General features: G+C 52.4%; 1 protein-coding gene and 1 pseudogene across 39 annotated transcripts in view; both read left to right on the top strand.

The window, feature by feature from the left end:
- Window positions 1–19,994, top strand: part of CaMKII (Calcium/calmodulin-dependent protein kinase II) — a 243,703-nt gene that overhangs the window by 50,265 nt on the left and 173,444 nt on the right. The window lies entirely within an intron of this gene.
- On the top strand, window positions 8,111–10,800 carry LOC142777008 (uncharacterized; annotated as a pseudogene).

Below are 19,994 nucleotides of genomic sequence, written 5' to 3'. Positions count from 1 at the left end.
TCGCAGTTGGTGGTCGTGGTTCCCTGCTGGTTGCGGGGAGGGCAGAGACGCTGCTTTTTATATTTTGCGAACTGTAAAGACACTGCTGCAGCTGAGGAGTTTCAGTAGTGCATAGCCTGTTACGTTTGGCCCGGCGGTTCATCTGGGTAGAAGCCATTGTGCGTTAGCCGGTCTGCTAGGTTGCTTTCAACCCCATCGGCGCGCAGTCGGCTAGGCGCTGTCCTGTCAAGGTTTGAGGTAGCGGTCGGGTCTCAACGAAAGCTTCGCGAGACAACCCTTTTGTTCAACGGGTTCGAACTGCGTGGGACGGCGCCACTGTGGCAATTCTCTTAGTGTCAACCTCTCGACTCGGCTGTCGTCGCCGACGCAAAATTGCCCCAAAAGCACCGACAGCGCGGAAGCGTGTGAAAGCGTCGAAGAAGCCGTTCTCAGGGATCGAGCGTTTAGACTGCCATGTTCGAGAGAGTTCTGGAAGCCTGTAGCTGAAAGCAGCTATGGACTGCTGCTGACGTTCATGTCAGTGGCCATCTTTCCGGAGGAGCTCGACTTTCCCTCTTCGGACTCTACCTCCTTGCCCTGCGGTGCCTTCAAGGCGTGGACTGGGTGCGTCATTGTGTGGTGTACTCGTGAGGACTATTGGACATTCTCGCCCACGCTCTTCTTCTTACGAGTGGCCCAATTTCTGCACCCGTTCTGGTGGGGGGGACCACTGAGACATTACGTCACCTGATTCGTGGCAATAGTGGTCACCGCCTTCTTCGGACTGCCGTGTAAAGAATCAACTGGCTATAAAAGCCGAAGCATTTTGTACATAAGGGCTAAATCATGAGCTGAATCGTTGTACATAGCTGATTCTCTGCTGAATCTCTGTACAGTTTCATCTTTCAACTGTCATGTAAATAACCCTTTCGTTCAGTCTGTTAAGAATGACGGTCCCCTCTCTGGCGAGCATCGGCTATGCGGACGACGGCGGGGTGCCAGCTACCCTAAAATGATACCCGCCGTACCTATCATCGACCTCGTACCCTTAACAAGCCCTGATTCATGAAGCTGCGCGTCCGGTCTTGTGCTCGCCTGGGACGTTCATAATTCAATGCTGAGGTTCATGACTTGCTTCTAGAGGATATGCCTATATAAGAGCGCAGCAGGGATACCGTTGGCTCGCGCTACTCGCCAACGCGTTTGATTCTTCCGCGCTTAGTTTCATATATATATATATATATATATATATATATATATATATATATATATATATATATATATATATATATATATATATATATATATATATATATATATATATATATTGAGATGTGGCTATAAGAGGAAAAAGAAAAGTGAGACCCGTAACTGTCTGCATCATCAGGGTGCGACACCTCAACAGCCTCAACAGTAGCTCACAGGGGATGGGGGAGAGGAGGGATTAAAAGGATAGAAGTAAAGGTATAGAGAAAGAGAGATGTGCTAAGCCAGTGAGCGAGGACATATCGAGGGGATAGGAGAGATAGGAAAGATGGAAACACGGTCACAGGAGTCCGAGGACAGAGCACCACTTGCGAGAGCTTTTGTCGGCGTCAGGAGATGACGTATGGCGAGCCCAGTTGGTCATAGCTACGCTGACGTCGGAGATTGCGAGGGCACAACCAGTCAGCACGGAATCCAGCGAGCGACCTATATAGAAAAAAGAGGTCGACAAACGTGCGAAAAACACAAGTTTTCCTACCGTTTCGGCAGGCGGGCCTGCCTTCGTCAGAGTGAATAATGACTGTGATCCTGCCTTCGTCAGAGCGAATTGTGATCATCGACGTTCCAGGCGAGATTTCGCCGTCACTGTGACGTTCTGCATAAAGTAATATTCTGGCGCCATAAAATCCAGTCACGTTATGCTTGTTGTTTGTGCGAGTAGGGCTATAGTTGAGGAGAACCGTGCCATGGTGCCTTCACTAGCCAACCTTACGCATGCGGACGGAACCTTCAGACGCCATGCGGGACCCGTGCTTTCCGGTTGTGCACGCAAGCCACTTGGGATTCAGCGAAGGCCAAGCACACGTTGGGTTCTTGAGGGCGCAAGCAGCCGCGTTTACATGAATGCGACAGTATAGCGCATCGCACTTGCAATTAAGCGATCTTCGGTGGATTAAAAGCAGGTCCAGCCCAGGTGCCTTTTGTGTGAGTCGTCTCGTAGGCACCCACGTTTCGAGAACCGATGGAGATAACCGTTTGCTTCTGCCCTCTTCATCCCGCGAGTACTCGCCGTCGTCGACGAAACGTTAATAGCATTGTTTAATATTTCCGATGGAGGCGGAAATGTTGTAGGCTTGTGTGCTCAGATTTTGGGGCACGTTAAAAAAGAACCCCAGGTGGTCGAAATTTGCGGAGCCCACCACTACGGCGTCTTTCACTTTCATAATCATATGGTTGGTTTGGGACGCTAAACCCCACATATCAATCAAAGCATTGTTTGCAATAAATATTAGCACAAAGCTTACTGTATACGTCCTGTGAAACGGATGTTATTAATAGCTTTCCAATACATTGCCATCGATATCAGTGCTTCGCAGCTTTCGTTACGAAACGGCACCCCCCCCCCCCCCCCCCCCGCCGCTTTTTTTTTTTGCATCAGTTGGTAGCGCGTGTGTATATCTTTAGTGCCTGCCCCTCTATATACAGTCGCACGTGGTGCGGTCTTTTCGCTCACATTTAATCCCATTTCGTGTTAATTCACCCCCCCCCCCCCCCACCTATGTAGTCCGAGCGTCCGATTAAGACGGTTTCCGTGGCCGTGCAACGGCTGCGGCACGTGTATGAGTATGCCTCACAGGTGCGCGGGCATGCATGCCGCATGCTCTGTGGCCGGTACAGGAGGACTCTACGTAGTTTCTCTCGAGTGCAGCGCCGAACCAGATGGTGCGCACGTGGCCATGTATAATCGGAGAAAAGCCTCTTCTTGACTCTGCCTAGGGCGCCAACGCTGTCACCACCGCGTGTTCGGTTGGTCCCGCATCTTTCTCCGTGCTTGCTCATCTGACCGGCATGCAAGCAGATTGTAGCAGCCAACTGCTCGTTAAGAACCGCTTTCTGAGAGCGTGATTTTTTTTTTTTGGGTGGGGGGGGGGGGAGGGAAGAGAGAGTGGGGAGTAAATATTATACGCATTGGCAGTGCCGTATGCCGCGAGTTACTTACAGGCGCCGCGTTTGAACCTTCTCGGCGTAACATCTCTTCCACTATCGCTGGGGCTATGACACTCTTCTAGCTAGAAGCTTCGTTTTCCTCTCTTTGATATATTTTTTTTTTTGCGGGATATACCGCTCTTTCAGAGTAGACGCGTCGTGTAATAAGGACTGCGGTTGTGCGGCGCGCTCCGATGCTTTACTCGCGGAAGTGGTCTTCGCGGCGCGCTTTGCTCGCTCCACTTGCGGCGTGAGATCGTAGCGGGGCGGCGACGTGCACGCTGCTTATGCGTGCAGATTGCGGGGCTCTTTGCGGCGCCGTTCGATGCTGCTTGCCGGGCGATTTGTTGCCATCCGTGCGAACCAGTTCCCCTCCCACCTCCTTTTTTTGAACACGGCCTTTTCCACCTCGGTATTTTCTTTGCAACACCCGACTCCCTCCCTCTTCGAAATGTTCGGCCTTAGATTTTCTATACGCGCGTATACACAACAGGCTGCGCAGGATTCGTGGTGTTTTTGTTTTTTTGTTTTGACTGTTCTTCGGAAGGTCTCAGCATTTCAATTCGTGCTCGGGCGCCGTGAGCTTATGGCAGTGTAAATCCCCCGCGAGAATATGTCGCTCCGCGAAAGAGCCGCCCGCCATCCCCGTTGTTTATATATAGTATATATGCACTCGCTCTGCATGCTGTGCGCTCGCCGTGGACCCCACACGCGCCCATTGTAGGGTCGGCCGGGCCCATTGCGCGCTGTGTGCCATCCAATTTGGTTGCGTGATCCCCGCCTTCCCCGTCATTTTCTTTTTCTAATGTGAACGAAAACGTTTGCCTATTCGCAGAGTATACCTGCGTAGTGCTTCGCGTCTTGGGAATAAGGGCTTCCGAAACACAAACACGTATATACGGCAGGCCGGGTTTATATCTCTCCCGGCTTGCGGGCCTCCATCAAAACGACATTAAATAAACGACCGTAGCTCTTTTTTGCCCCTATATTTTCTTGCCGCTGCTGCAATCTGCATACAACCGTTCGTATAATCCTGCCGCTCACTGCAGCGAAAAATACCGGCTTTCGCCCGCTTATGCTTAACGACCATATCTCGAGACAGTATACTCTGTGGCTCCTATAGTTCTGTATAGTTGTATGTGGATTATTATTATTGATTATTATTATTATTATTATTATTATTATTATTATTATTCCTAATAGAAGTACGTTATTAACACCTACCAATGTTAATTATATCTGCGTACGCAGTGTGAGCAGTATACCTTCCTCGGGATATAATTATATGTATGTAGTTTTGGCACACACACACACACACACACACACACACACACACACACACACACACACACACACACACACACACACACACACACACACGCACGCACACACACACGCACACACACACGCACACGCACACGCACACGCACACGCACGCACGCACACGCACGCACGCACACGCACACACGCGCGCGCGCGGCATCGTTTTTCTTGAGAGGCCGTCGTTACTTTCCAAAGGAATCGCGGCGCCGATCCGTGCAATCGTTAGCCGGTAACTTTGTTCAACTACTACTTAAGCACATGAGCAGGCTGATGTAGCGAAGATTCTAAAGGCAGGACCCATGCACCGCACGAAAAGTTGCCACTTAGTGTATAGAAAAAAGCGTCAGAACGTTGTTAAAATCAAAGGCGATCGCGAAATATTTTCGATGTATGTCTCTCTTTTGTGTGTGTGTGTGTGGGAGGGGGGGAGGGAGGCAGAGTTTAGGCACCACGGAATCGGGCCATCCTGCGTTCGTATATGCTCCCCAGCATCTTTGCAGTATATGGATGGCGCTGATTTAGCCATCAAGCAGACGGCTGCGAATTTCGCGGATCCGACTTCGTTTCGGAAGTATGTATACCGGTCGTGCTCGCTCCCTCAGTGCCGATCTGTCCAATCTTGCTTATACGGCTTGTCCCCGTTGTTATCGGACTTCGTAAGGGGAAAACTGTGGCACAGACATCTCTGCAGATCACTCGCCCGGCGAACCTCAACCAGTCGAACGGTGGACCGAAACTTTTTTGTTCCCCTTTGCGGAACGCCCATTTCGACCGGAAGGTGTTCTCGGAAGCTGAGTGGCCAAATCTGCCCACGCCAATAACGAAAGGCTGTGCCACTTGCGCAAGCCGACATCCAATTGTACTGCAGCGAATAAATAAGAGAACTGAAACACGATACCGGCCCTTGCTAATTTTTCTCAGCCGCCATTTCGGATTCGCGCTTTCGTTTGATAGCATCTGTCGAATACAAGCGCCGTCGCTACTTTCCGTCGACATTAATAATTGCCGATCGTGCGGGAAAAGCGACCGTCCGCTGTAATAGCAGGAGTGCACTAGCGCCGCGCAGCGTTATTGATAACGTCGTAATGTGTCGGGGAACGCTATATACAGTTGTGTGCGCCTGCATGATGTACAGCACTACAACCAAAAAGGACGCCGCGTGACAGTTTTTCGCTTTTCGATATAGACAACAGTTCGATATATCCAGAATCGAATTTCATACAGTTGTGCCACGAAATGCGTACACGCGCGTATAGACAGACCTATTCCACGTTTTTAAACAGCGGTAGGCGTCGTCGACACGATGAGGCGCTTCTAGCGACGTCGCGGAGCCATCGTGGCGGCGCGTATACGCTCGGCCCACCGCTAACCTCGCTGCCGCCTTCCATGATGACGTCACAACTGGTGCGGCACCTGCTGTCTCTAAGCGCAGCGCGTCGGGAGCCCACTGCGTTAAAGGTCCTCTAAACAACACTAAGGTCCGAAAATTGTTGTAAAGAGAAATATGTGCACTTTTACTTCGTGTACAAGCTGCCGCAAGTATTTTCGAGTACGTGCTATATTAAGGAAGTTACAAGTATTAGAACATTGCGTTCAGCTGGTTTCAAATTTTCGCGCGGTCTCGCCACCCTCTTACTTCAGAAGGAAGGGAAGGCGTGGCCCGTCGTGGTGACTCCACCCACTTCGACAATGTGACAAGACGTCAACGATTGACGTCATCAGTGAACTCGATCAGTCGCAACGCACTTCCGCGGCGGCGATGCCTGGTTCTCCAAGAGGGTTGGAAGCACAACACGAAGAGGAACTAAAAAGCGAAAGCAATGAGGAAGAAGATGATAGTGCCTCGGTCATCTCGGTGGCAACTACAAACAACGGAGACAGGACCAAACCCCTCGGCTACGGGAGCTTCAGTAAGAAGGTCGGTCGGAACGCGAGAGCTATAAAGAAATGGGGCAAGAGCTTTGAGGGCATCGAGCAGAGAATCCTCACGAAATGCACCCAAGTCATCCAACAGCAACTTGCGCAAACGATTCAGCTCCAAATCGAGCAAGCGCTAGAGAGGGCCCTGAGCCCCGAGAAGCTGCAGCCGCTAATTGGTGAAGCGGCGCATCAATATTGCCAAACACAAAAGGCTCTCCCTCATAATGGACAGCAACAATAAGATCAAGATCTGGCACTGGAACGCCAACGGGTTCCGGTGCCGAAAAGCAATCCTACAACAGTACTTGAGATCGCTGGCACCGACGGCTCGCCCGGACGTGATAGCGGTCCAAGAAACCCACACCGAAGACACGCCGACGCTGCCAGGGTATCGGACACACGCCTGCCCCCCGTCCGCTCGCACATGCGGGAAGGGTGCGGCGCAGGGCGTGTGCACGTTCATCCGGAAAGGCATCGCCCACGTGAAACACCAACAATTCCTGGGCAGCAGGGACACCGCCATCGAGCTGTGCGTCACCGAGCTAGCGATTAGCGGCAAAGGACGAGGAACCCGGGGTGCAAGAAAGAAGACATCAACCACTGTCTTCATCGCTAACATCTATAGCAATCCAAGCCATGGAAAGCAGAAATTCAAAACTCTTTTCCATAAGATCAAGAGCGCCACATCACAAGCACAGAAAGACCTGGCCAAAAGAGGAGACGCTGCCGCGGTAATATGCGGCGATTTCAACGCGCAACATCGAGAGCTCGGCTACACGACCACCACGTCCAAGGGAAGGAACCTTCTTGAAGATGCCGGCGAAGCCGAGTTCACGTTACTGATCAATCCAGCCCATCCATCAAGGATCGGAACATCGGTTGCCCGGGATACAAATCCAGACCTCACCTTTGCGATGCTGCCCGAAGGTGGCACCGCGAAGTGGAGGAATACGGGAATCAACCTGGGCAGCGATCACTTCATCATCGAAATTGAAATACCGCTGGCTCATCTCAACGGAAACCCGAACCGCGACAAAACAATAAAGCACAAACTCGTCGACTGGAGCAAGTTCCGTAACACAGAACTCGGCGAAGTCGACAATATCGACGAGTGGTCAGCGAAGCTGCTGGCGGCAACAGAAGGGGCCACAGAAGAGATCGATGCACCCGAAGAAATCGAAACCATGGACCCGAGACTAGCCCACCTCCTCGAAGCCAGGCGCTCGCTCCAAAAGCGTTGGCGGCGGCAACGTCACAACAGAAAGCTACGAAAGAAGATCGCAGAACTCGGCCGAGAGATCGAGCGACACAGCAGGCAGCTCTGCTCACAGCAGTGGTTTGCACTCTGCAGCCAGGCTGATGGACAGCTTCACCGTGGCGGCACTTGGAAACTCCTCAGGCAACTGATGGATGAGACCAAGAGCTGCGAATACCAACGTACACGCATGGCCCAAATCCTACACACCACCGCTCGTCAACTGGGCGAAGAGGAGATGTTCAAGCGACTCAACGAGCGCTACTTCCCCATCACCAGTCACGAAGATCACCCAGACTACGCCGGCCAGCCGAACCTCCACCTTGACCGAGATCTAGAGGAATGGGAAATGAGGCAGGCGGCCCAGGACCTGAACTGTCGTTCGGCTGCCGGACCCGACAGAGTTACTAACAAAGCTCTACGCAACCTGAGTGACTCAGCCATCACATCAGTGACACGCTACTACAACGAATGCTGGCGTAACGGCAAGCTGCCCAAGGCCTGGAAGACAGCAAAGACGATCCTGCTGCCAAAACCAAACAAGCCACCGGGTATAGAGGGCCTGCGTCCCATCTCGCTCACGTCCTGCGTGGGCAAGGTACTGGAGCACGTTCTTAACACCCGGTGGAACCGTTACATGGAAGCGCACCATGTCTACCCGGACTCAATGCTTGGCTTCCGGGCCAAGTTGGGAACGCAAGACGCCATGCTCCTGATCCAACGAGAAGTCCTTGACCCACCGGGCGGGACTCCAAAGAATGACAACCGAGCGATCTTGGGCCTGGACCTGCAGAGCGCCTTCGACAACGTTAGACACTCGTCGGTCCTGGCTCAGGTGTCCCGCCTGGGGCTGGGCGCAAGATCGTACAACTACATCAGAGCCTTCCTTTCTCGCCGCACGGCCAGGCTGGAGTTGGGAGGAACGAAGCTCGAAGAACGAGAGCTGGGCAGTGTCGGGACCCCACAAGGCTCGGTCATCTCCCCGTTCCTGTTTAACATTGTCATGATCGAGGTGGCCAGGCGTCTGGAGGCGCTGGGCCCGGGGATACGACACTGCCTCTACGCCGACGACGTAACCATCTGGGCCACGGGTGGAAGCGACGGAGACATCGAGGCGGGTCTGCAGGCGGCGGAGGACGCCGTGGAGTCCGCACTCTTGGGCACGGGCTTGCGGTGTTCGCCACAAAAATCACAGCTACTCATCCTGCCACCACCTGGGAGGCACAGAAAGAAGGCAAGTCGAGAGGTGGCCGAGAACATAATCGTGCGCACCAGTGACGGTATGCAGATCCCGCACGTCCCGGGGCTTCGAGTCCTGGGGATGTTCGTGGACGGCACCCAAACCAACGCCACGGTGGTCAGGAACATCACAACCAAGATGGGCATCGCAGCGCGCCTGGTCAAGCGAATGTCGTCCCGCTACCGGGGCATGAAAGAGAGGGGGCTCCTGCATCTGCTGCAGGCTTTCGTTATAAGCCACGCGGCATATGCGGGGGCCTTTCACCGCTGGACCGGCGCGGAACGAGCCAAGATCGACGCTGCCATCCGGAAGGCTTATGCGGGGGCTCTTGGGCTCCTACCAGGCACAAAGACAACGGCCTTGCTGTCTCTGGGAACACACAACACGCTCTCGGAGATCAGCGAGGCCCAGAGAGCTTCGCAGCTGAGCCGCCTGAGCGACACAGCCGCGGGCAGAGGATTACTCGATCGGGTAGGATTATCCCGGCTGCGGCGGCTGCATTTCCGATGGAGGCGGAAATGTTGTAGGCCCGTGTGCTCAGATTTGGGTGCACGTTAAAGAACCCCAGGTGGTCGAAATTTCCGGAGCCCTCCACTACGGCGTCTCTCATAATCATATAGTGGTTTTGGGACGTTAAACCCCACATATCAATCAATAAATCAATCAATCGATCGGGTAGGATTATTACCTCCTGGAGAACGCCCGGGAGCAGGACCGGACGGGGAGCTAGAAAAGCAAGTCCCCCTGAGCGATGAGGCAGCGAGAAAATCATTGTCTACCCGCTGCCAAAGAAGATGGACCCAGAAAGGGACGCGGGCAGGCGAGCGGCGAGAGCAGTGGCGCTGGCTCGTCAACATCAGAGAGACGAGGGCGCAGTCTACGTGGACGCCGCAAGATATTCGAGAAGACGCAACGCCTTCGCAGCAGTGGTGGTCAGCGCTACTACCGGTAAACTACTAACAGCAAGCACCGTGCGCGCCCGAACAGCCGGCCAGGCAGAGGAGGCGGCGATAGCCCTGGCCACAGGTAGGCCGGGCACGCGCACGGTGCTAAGTGACTCAAAGCAGGCAATTAGGAATTTTGCCCGAGGCATGGTCTGGCGGGGCACGGAGCGGCTAGTGACGTCCATCGCGGCCTCGCGGGCTGCTCGCGGCGCCGCTGCAGGACCAACCATCGCCCTCAAATGGTTCCCAGCCCACATTGGACGACAACTGGCTCCCGACATCGAGAACCGCAACGAGGAGGCGGACGCTGTGGCCCGTGATCTCATCACGTGCCGGACCGCGGCAGCCCGTCTCCCTGAAACCAGCGGTGAAGAACGAGAAGACCTCGATCCCCTCACCGACTACGGAGGGATCCTGGCGGCCTAGAGAGAGGCCAGGAGGGCCTTTCCGCCCCCGCATCGTGAACTGTCACGTGCGGAAGCAGTGAAGCTCCGACAACTGCAAACGGAATGCGTGCTAACGCCAGCATTGGCCCGGCACGTATTCCCCGACATGTTTGTGGACGCTAAGTGTAGCGCGTGCGAACGTGAACTAGCCACCCTCCGCCACATCATGTGGGGCGGGTGCAACAGTGGTGTGAACAATGGGAATGGGCAGTGCCAGGACGCCACGTATCCCGATGAGGTGGGAGCTTGGATACGCTCCCAAGACTTAAACACACAACGAAGGGCCATCCAGCGGCTTGAGGAGGCCCTGGCAAAGCAGACGAGAAAGGGAACCGGCGCCCCGGACAACGGGAGCGGAGGAGCCCGAGTATCCAATGCCTAGCCAGAGCACAACGTCCTCAAGATCTAGAGCCTGGGACTATAGGACTATTAGCTATAGTCTTTAGATAGGGAATACCCGCGCCCTGCGCGGACTTCCCGCACGCCGGATGCACAAAAAATGTTGTTTCTCTCTCTCTCTCCATTTACCCTCTGCCGATGCTTCTCCGCAGTGCTTTCGCTAGATTTGCAGCTGACAACGATTTGCAGCAAAACTGCGTTCCACAACCCGGACATGGAGTTGGCCCGATTTTTCTGGAGCTCATTTTTTTGGAGTAGGGTGCCTTGATGCCCGCGCGGCGCGCGCATCGAGGCACTCTATTTTGGAGCAGACTACTGCGCCATCTGGAAGCAGCAACGCAAAGCACAAATAATGCGGTTAATTGTGGGTGTGCCTATTGTTAGGAATTTTGCTCTGTCGCGATGGTAGCGGTGGCGAAGAGCGGCGAGCCGTCGAGCGGACTTCGATGAAGCCTTAGCCCGAAGGTGAAACAGGGAGGCAATTCGTTTGGAAAACAGCAACAAAAGTAGCGTTTACTGTAGCAGGTTGTCGTTTTACAGAGCCGGCCAGCACGACAACGTCGGCTGGGGCAAAATCCACTAACATGGGGCCGGCTCGGCCTTAAATAGCGTCTTTTGTCCATTCACTCAGACCAGTTCTCGGGCTCGGAGGGGGAGACGTAGCCATGCCCGGAACTGCAAAGTGGTTCGGCGGAGGAAACGACGTTATCCCCGGACTGCACGGTTCTCCTGCACAGAAGGCGGCGCTGGGAGGGGGGGGGGGAGACAGTTCGTCGAAACAGGGCTCGATCCTGCGAGACGCGCTCCCGAACGAGGAACATGTCTGTGGCACAACAGCACCCCCGCCGCCAGACAATGCATCCGGAGTTTTGAGCCGTCAGCGCGGCTCGGAAGGAGGGATGCTGGTTGACCATCGGTAGCCGTTCCGCTCTCTCCGCCCGTTGAGACTTCCATAGGCCTGCAGAGGTTCACTGGAACGACGGAGTCGAACACAAAGGCGAACCACTCCGGCCAAAGCAAGCACCCTCCAAATGCTGATCAAATCGCCAGACCAGCAGAAACGAAAATATTTCCTAGAGATTTAACTGAGCTAAAAAAAATAGCATCACGAGCAATGTATCTGAGGAGCAATACATAATGTGGACACTCCTTTACAGTGCATGACACTGCTAAACCAAACAGATTTTTTTTTTCGTGAGCGATTTTCGATTGTGACCCGGGCAGATTAGGGACGATCGAAGCTGCCGATGTTGACTCAATTTGGTCCCGAATCTACAATTTAGAATACCAAGAGTTTTCGAATCACGCACATTTGCGTCGCCTGCAAGCATAAGACCGCTAAACAAAACAAAGCCATTCGATAAGCCCTAACTCAAAGTGTTCAGCCAAAGAGCATCCCAACAAAATAAAACGCGCTTGAAAAAGTAAGTGAATAACAATGAAAATCAAACTTGCGCGTGTTAAACAAAACAAAGGGCAAAGTTAACCCACACTGACACGCTTACCAACACGTAATGCCAAACAAAGAACGTATTTTAAACAGGCCTTTTACTCAGCCTTCTCTGTTAAATTAAAACACACTGACTGTTGCCTTTTTAAATTTTATGAAAACAAAATAATGAAACAAACATACCAATGCGTGCTTCTCCAATGAGAAGGAAAGTAAAACACAAAATTTCAAACACATTTATTACTGAATAGCGTACGACAAACTAGAAAAACAATTTTCAAAGCTGATTACATTGTCCATTCATAGTAATGGCAAGACGGGGCCCCTCTCAGATGAACTCTGGGGAGTCGCGCACTCCACAGCTTTTGAGGGTTGCGGTCTGGACAAAAGGACGACGAATCGACCTGTTCGCCGAACTCAGTAGCAGCGACTTTTGACCCGCAGCCGCTGAACTCGAAGAAAGGGGCATCTGCACTGCCTCGTTTACGCCGCCCGTTCGACCAGTGACCCTTTCGCCACGGTGGGGAAAAATCGCTTGTGTTACAGCTCAAGCGCTCGCAAAGTTTCCCCACTTGCTTGCATCTACAAGGCAGAGAAAAGGATGAGACCAGGTGGTGATTTCGGCGTTCCAATTTCCTTGAATTTTGGTCTTTGTTGACGTGCTTCCCGCCTAATCTCCATCTCAGTGATGGTCTGAGCTTCAAACAATTCCTGCAGGGCCCTTTCGCGATCCTACGCCTAGCCCTGAACCTGGCGTAGCGAATGAAGACGTCACAGCACTTAACAGCTGCTTTAACATGTTTGATGCCTCTCGTCTCTTCCGCGCTACACTTTTGCCGACGCTTTTTTCTCTTCGAATGGCTAGGAATGGTGGAAGCCCCGACACACTTATTCAGAAGTGCACTGCCTTCGACAGGCTCTGCCAAAACTCTATGCGGCTGAAGCAACTTATCTTTGTGGGGAGTCGAAGTTCCCAATTTGTTGGCTAGAGTTTCCTGGCGCCCGGTGCTAGCGGTCTCTGCCTGTGGCGTAACGGGAGGCCCGATTAATTTAAGGCTAACAAAGGCGCTTACAGAGCTTTCAATCGGTGGGGGTCTATCGCTGTCGTGGATAGCCCTTTTTCTACGGCCTTCGAAGTCGGCCTCATGCTCTCTTTTTCGAGATTTACTCTGCAGCGCATCCTGCTCAAGTTTTTGTCGACAGTCTCCAACCTGTAGCGCCTTACGACGCGACTTGTCGTCGAGCTCTTTTTGACGCGATGCATCTGGATCATGTGCGCTGCGAAGCGGCTCTGTCTCTAGCGCCTCGCGACTCTCTTCGGCGTCCCGCTCTCTCTGGCACACTTCTGCGGCTTGTGCTTTGCGACGGGCCTCAGCTTCCAAAGCTTTTCGGCATGCCTTATCTTTACGCGCTTCTCGACGCGCTTCTACTTCTAGCGCTCTTCGGCGAGCCTCAATTTCACGCGCTTCCACCTTGATCACTTTACGCCGCGCCTCATCTCGCTCTTTCTGACGCACATCGGCGTCCTGCGCTTTGCGATGGGCCTCAATTTCTAGCGCTTTGCTGCGCGCTTCAGCGCTGTACTTGTACGCTCCACTTTCGCAGTCGGTAGTACTCATTGAAGCAAAGTGGCGGAACAAAGCGTATTTAACCCTATCAAAGTCATGCGCTTCCTCGGTGGATAAGCACTCCAAAACGCTTGCGACTTTGCACGGAAGCAACGTGGCAAGCTTTTCCGACCATAAGTCTCGCCCAACACCAATATCGTCGCAGACCCTTTCAAAACTAACGAGAAAAGACACGATGTTGTCGTCCATTCTGAAGGGCCCGAGCCGGTATTGTGCTCGCTGCCACTTAATCACTTGAATTTTATGATCAAGCTCTTCCATTCTGAGAGCATGCTCTCTCCTTTTCCTGCTCTCCTCGGCCTTCCATTGTTCGCGCCTTTGAGCTTCTTCGGCCTTCTGCTTTTGGTCACAAACGAGCTCCCAAAACTCGTCAGCTTCCTCGGCCGTCACATTCTCTGCCCGCATCACCTCGAGAATCGTTTCCCTTGTTTTAGCGGACCCGGTGGAAATCCCCATGGCTCGACAAATTTCGAGGAGGTCCTCCACAAGGTACTGCTCCATCGCGATCTCGTTTCTCGTGATGCTCTGCTATTGATATTCACTGTACTCTAAAGCTAATCTCATGGTCTAGAGCACGTGAATAATAAATTACAACTAACAAAACAGAAAACGCTCTCCTAACATCTGCCTGTGCTAGAGATGTCTGGCGAAATGAACAGTAAACGTTGGGCACTCACCCAACCAAAGTAGCCGACGATGGTCCAACTCGTGGCTGCCATCGAACAGTATCAGGCCTTCAGGGATCCGGTCCAACTTGCCAATGTTGAGATCCGGGGTTGCTTGTCCCAGAGCAGCAAAACGTTGAGGACAGGGGTCTGATCCGGCGTGCCAAACGTAGGATATCGTATCCCGAAGCTGCCAACCACTGTTAGGAATTTTGCTCTGTCGCGATGGTAGCGGTGGCGAAGAGCGGCGAGCCGTCGAGCGGACTTCGATGAAGCCTTAGCCCGAAGGTGAAACAGGGAGGCAATTCGTTTGGAAAACAGCAACAAAAGTAGCGTTTACTGTAGCAGGTTGTCGTTTTACAGAGCCGGCCAGCACGACAACGTCGGCTGGGGCAAAATCCACTAACATGGGGCCGGCTCGGCCTTAAATAGCGTCTTTTGTCCATTCACTCAGACCAGTTCTCGGGCTCGGAGGGGGAGACGTAGCCATGCCCGGAACTGCAAAGTGGTTCGGCGGAGGAAACGACGTTATCCCCGGACTGCACGGTTCTCCTGCACAGAAGGCGGCGCTGGGAGGGGGGGGGGGGGGGAGACAGTTCGTCGAAACAGGGCTCGATCCTGCGAGACGCGCTCCCGAACGAGGAACATGTCTGTGGCACAACACTATCAACAGGTAGCGCGACAATCTCCTAACTCCCAAAGACTAGGTCAGTGAAGTGTCCCGATTTCGATGCATGGAGCCTATGGGGAGCGTATACGATTGAATAGCTCTGTCGTAGCTGTGGGTGGGAACAAGAACTGTCGTTTACTTCACTGCTGTTTGTTGAGACCAGGTTTAGACCAATCGACGAGCTGCGTCACGTCGCCGATTGCCGAGTTGTCGTCACTGCGCGTTCAAGGAGATTGGTCATGCTTAGGAAAGGAGCGCGGGAATTGTTTTTCGAAATGGAGGCTGTGCGTGGCGTGCAGCTCTATAATATTCAAAAAACGTGATCGCTACGGTCTACTCTGTCAATTACCGAGCTTGTTTGGGGAGATCGGAGCCTGTTGTTGCGAAAAAAAGTCGGAGCCTGACTGGCCATTTAGCACGTAGACGAAGCCACCCGGTCAGCGCGCTGAGCGGTGACCATATGGTCTTTAATGGGAAGTATATTTCCAGTGTCGTCGTCGTCGGGAAGCCGTGCAGTGGCTCCGCGCGGCACCAACCACTGCGTGGCGTAAACAAGTGGTGGTGCCGCTCTCGGAATGTGGTGGCCCTCGGTGGGCCGGCCGCGCCGCGCTGGCGCCCGATCTAGCGACGCCAAGGCAGATTCGTGTCTGGGCGGAGGACTCTCTTTCTTTCTTCGGTTTTTTTCACCATCCGCTACACCGTCTGGGCACTTTTGTTCACGGACTGTGTAGGCTGTGCAGGCTGCTTCGGCGTCGCAGGCCGAGGTCGCGAGTGAGAAGAATCAGACGAACCGAGCGAGCGGGTGCCTTTATATTTCCAGGAGCAGCAGGCAGTAAGACAAAGGACGTCAAGGAAAGAGTAGTCTTTATTTTGAAATGTTTAACTAATTGTAGGAATAATTTGCGATGAGCTTTCATTTTTTCCCTGATAAAGCACATACACGCACAAAGTTTGGCATCTTCCGAACGAACAGCGCTGCCTCGACGGTATCCTCGACCGTATCAGGATATTTCGCAACACCTTGCTTGAGTTCTTTTTTTTTCTTTTTCTTGTTTTTCACTTTTCACGAACACACCCACTGTTATAATCGAACTAACTACCTATACTTATCGGAGGACGTGAGGCTGAACTTAACGATTTTTTCCCTTCCGAAAGAGTAAGCTGCCGTTGTGCTCCTCTAGGTGGCAGTTGCCAGCCACCCTGCGACCTTTGTGTCCTACTATGCTTGCGTACACGAATCAAGTAACCGGTAATATTCTTACACGCGCGAAATATAATTTAAGTTTCGAAATATGGTGCAACAGTTCCCCGATATCATTGGGATTTGTGGTTGTTAAAAATAATAATAATTCGCTTTCACGTTTATCCTGCTGAGGCCGCTCGTGGGTGAGCTCAACGCAACCCCTCGAGAAAAAACAAAAAAAAACAAAAAAAAGATGGTATAAGGTACATGATCCTCGCCTCCCACTCTCTGGGCACGTTGCGAGGACACGGAGCTGGATTCCTTAAATGCCGGTGTAGAATTTTCGGGTTCCCTCTGCCGTTCAAGCGTTGTTGTCATAGCAATCGGTGGAAGAGAGAACGCTTTTCCGATTTTTTTTTTCTTCTCGCCTTGCGGCCCAATCCATGGAGAAGGCTGTGTATGGTGATGCTCGCACGCACACACGCTCAGGCTTTACAGCATCGCGGCACTCTCGTTTTCGCCGTCTTTCATCTGCCCGCGACAGGCCGTTCGGATTCTCAAAAGGCTCTTCAACACGGCTGAAAACTGGAGCTGCTATTGGGAGAGGCCGCACGATCGCTCCTGTATCCCTCTCCTCCTTTACACCATTCCTTTTAAATCCACGCCTCGAGGCTGTCCACGGCCGCTATAGAAGCGTCGATGTCTCGTAAAAACCATCCCGTCTTTTTTTTTGTTTGTTTCGTTGCTTCCTAAAAAAACCATTTCTTGTTTTTTTCCGTTTCTCTCACTCTTGCGAGCGGACTCGCTTATACTGCGCATGAAGCGTGCCGATTGAGTGATCGATTGGTAACCGGCGCTTCAGTGCGCCTCTCTCTGTTGCCCAGGGCGCCGTTCCGCTTAATTTTTTTCCTACTTATCCTTTTCATATCGCGTGGTTGCCATTCTGCAGGCCTTTCAGTATACACGCTTGGCTCGGAGCGCAGCATGGCGACACTGCGGGTCGTCATTCTTCCTTCGAGCCGCTTTTGCGAAAAGACCTCGTTCCCTTAGTTTCATTATTTCTGCCTCGTGTAGTCGTTCGCGTTAATTTCGTGACCTTATAGCACACAACGAGGCGCGATACCAAAAGTAAAAAAAAAAAAAAGGTGTCTGGAGCAAGCGTTAACATGGTTTGGGGCATGCGTTTCTTTCCGCTGGTCTCGGCTGCGTATTGGCGCTTGCTGACGTCTGCGTGCATGCTTGCTTCGGCACGTTGTCGCCGGCCTCCGGGGTGATTGGATTGGGCTGTTGAGACGTGGTCCGCTTTTTTTTTTCTCTTCTTGTTTTTCTCCCTGCGCGTCATGCCCTCGTGTGCTGAGAATGAGAATTGCCTTACGTGCATACACATGGCTGCCAGGGGGAGGGGGGGATTAAGCGGGATATCTCGCGTGAGCTTGTTTCTGCCGACTGGCTCTCCCCACGCGCATTGTCTTGCGCGCGCCGCGGCAGCTGCATGCTTGCCGTGTTTTGCTGTTTACAGCGGCTCTGCCGGCGCGCATTAGCGCATTAATAACGGGCCCGCTTAGCGTCAGCCCGGTCCTCTCCTCGGCGCTCCGCTTATTGCCAAAGGCTGTTTGTGTGTGTAGGTGTGCCGGGAACCCGAGTTTTTTTCCCTGCACGTGAGGTGTTTCCCGTTTAGCAGTATTACACGCGCTCCAGAGCTTTGCACCACGTCCGCGCGTTGAGTGTTTTTGACGTTCGGTACAAACTTTGCTCGTACAAGCTTGCCACACTTGTCACATTTGCTGTATACTTTCTGCGTGGGGGGCTATAAGCTTCAAATTTCACTTGCGCGCCTGTTGCTGTTGTGCCAAAATATACCGCGTAGTGGGAACGAGGTTAATAATTCCGCTTGCAAGCGAGGCTTGCGAGTCTCCGGCTACATATATTACCCCCCCCCCCCCCCCACTCCCTCCACCGGGCCCATTTGGTGATGAGATTAAGGGAGTTGTGTGCATGCTCAATCGTGTCGCGTCACGTGTATGTGGTGCGCGCAGTTCTTCGAAATGCTCCGCTTCGTCGTCGAGTCGATATTAGTTTCGTCGAAGGCGCTTGCGTTCAACCGAAAACGATCGAAGCAGCTGCCGCCCTTCCCCATTGGGCTTTGCGCACAATAGTCTGAAACTGCGAGCGAGGCTAGCGTGGTAATATATATATATATATATATATATATATATATATATATATATATATATATATATATATATATATATATATAGTATAAAAAGAGGTCGACAAACGTGCGAAAAAACACTAGTTTTACTAACGTTTCGGCAGGTGGGCCTGCCTTCGTCGGAGTGAATGACTTCGTCGGAGTGAATGACATTCACTCCGACGAAGGCAGGCCCACCTGCCGAAACGTTAGTAAAACTAGTGTTTTTTCGCACGTTTGTCGACCTCTTTTTATACTGCATTTTCCACCGGATCCATTGAATATCACCCCACCATATATATATATATATATATATATATATGTGGCTGCTTATTCGCTTTCGTTTTTCGGGGCGCTTTTTGCGGCTGATATTTCCTTGTTGAAAGTAAAAAAAAAAATGATGCCTTCAATGAAACGGATAATACTCTGAAGAAAACCAAGTTTTTGAAGTAAAGTACAAAAAAAAAACATACGCCAAGCTTACATGCAAAGTACCGCAAACACGCGAAGAAGACGAATGATAGCATCTATATACGACCGCTATGTTTTCAGCGCCACACGTCGTAAATATTGGAGGAGGACGCGTGTTCTGCAACATCCGGATATACGTCACGGATACGGACCGCAGGGCAGTGCGAAACAATCTCGAAATGGAGATGGCTGTTCAGCTTCCACATTTGTTGCCAGTGCGCAGAGGAACGAGCTAAACTTTGAGGTTCACGGCTGTACATTCTCGGTTTCGAGCGTATTGTTATAATGGTCACCGAGGCATTAAAATGAAAACGCTAACAAAAATTGGACGAACACTGCTCGATCTTGCGTGTATACCGGTGAGCCTCCTGTGTATGAATAATTCCAAAGATTGCTTGCATTGGCGTTGCCGCAGTGTATACATCGATAGCTCGAGCACATGCTCGAAAGCGGGAAGAAAACAAGGAAGCACTTTCTAAAGCAGCACGTTTTCGACATTTACAAAGTTTGTGTTCGGCGGCATTTGAAGTGCCGTAAGGCGTGTGTGTATGTAGTGAACATGCGCGTGTCGTGTTATATGTGAGACTGTATATGTGCAGTGAAATCGCTCCGGACTGCGCAGTAGATTAGCCGTCTCGCAGTTTAACGGGCAACATTGTGCTCCACGTCGGCGTCTTCGCTTCGCTTTGAACATATATCGTGCGGCGCTCGTCCTAGCCGCAGGCTGCGGTATATTTGTCTCCGTGCCGCCGTTCGAAGAAGCGTGGAAACGTCCTAACTTCCTGCCGTCATATGCTGCGTGCGCAATCTGCGTCCAAGAACGCATTTTTCCTCAGGCGGCGCAGGTGACCCAAGGCCGCGCGTCGAGTCGGTCACGTCCGTCCAGCAATGCATGCGGCGGACGGACGGGAATGCGTGCGTCTGCGACGTGTATGCGTTTATGCACGGGCCGTTTTGCGTTTGCCGGGTGTTACGGCCGGGCTGGAGATCGCTAGGCTACTCGAAAGCCTTCAGGTGCGTTCCCTCCCTCACCTCCGG

This window comes from Rhipicephalus microplus, chromosome X (genome assembly GCF_043290135.1).
Source record: "Rhipicephalus microplus isolate Deutch F79 chromosome X, USDA_Rmic, whole genome shotgun sequence".
Taxonomy (NCBI): domain Eukaryota; kingdom Metazoa; phylum Arthropoda; class Arachnida; order Ixodida; family Ixodidae; genus Rhipicephalus; species Rhipicephalus microplus.
Note: the sequence above shows the minus strand (reverse complement) of the source record. Positions and strands in the feature narration are given on the sequence as shown.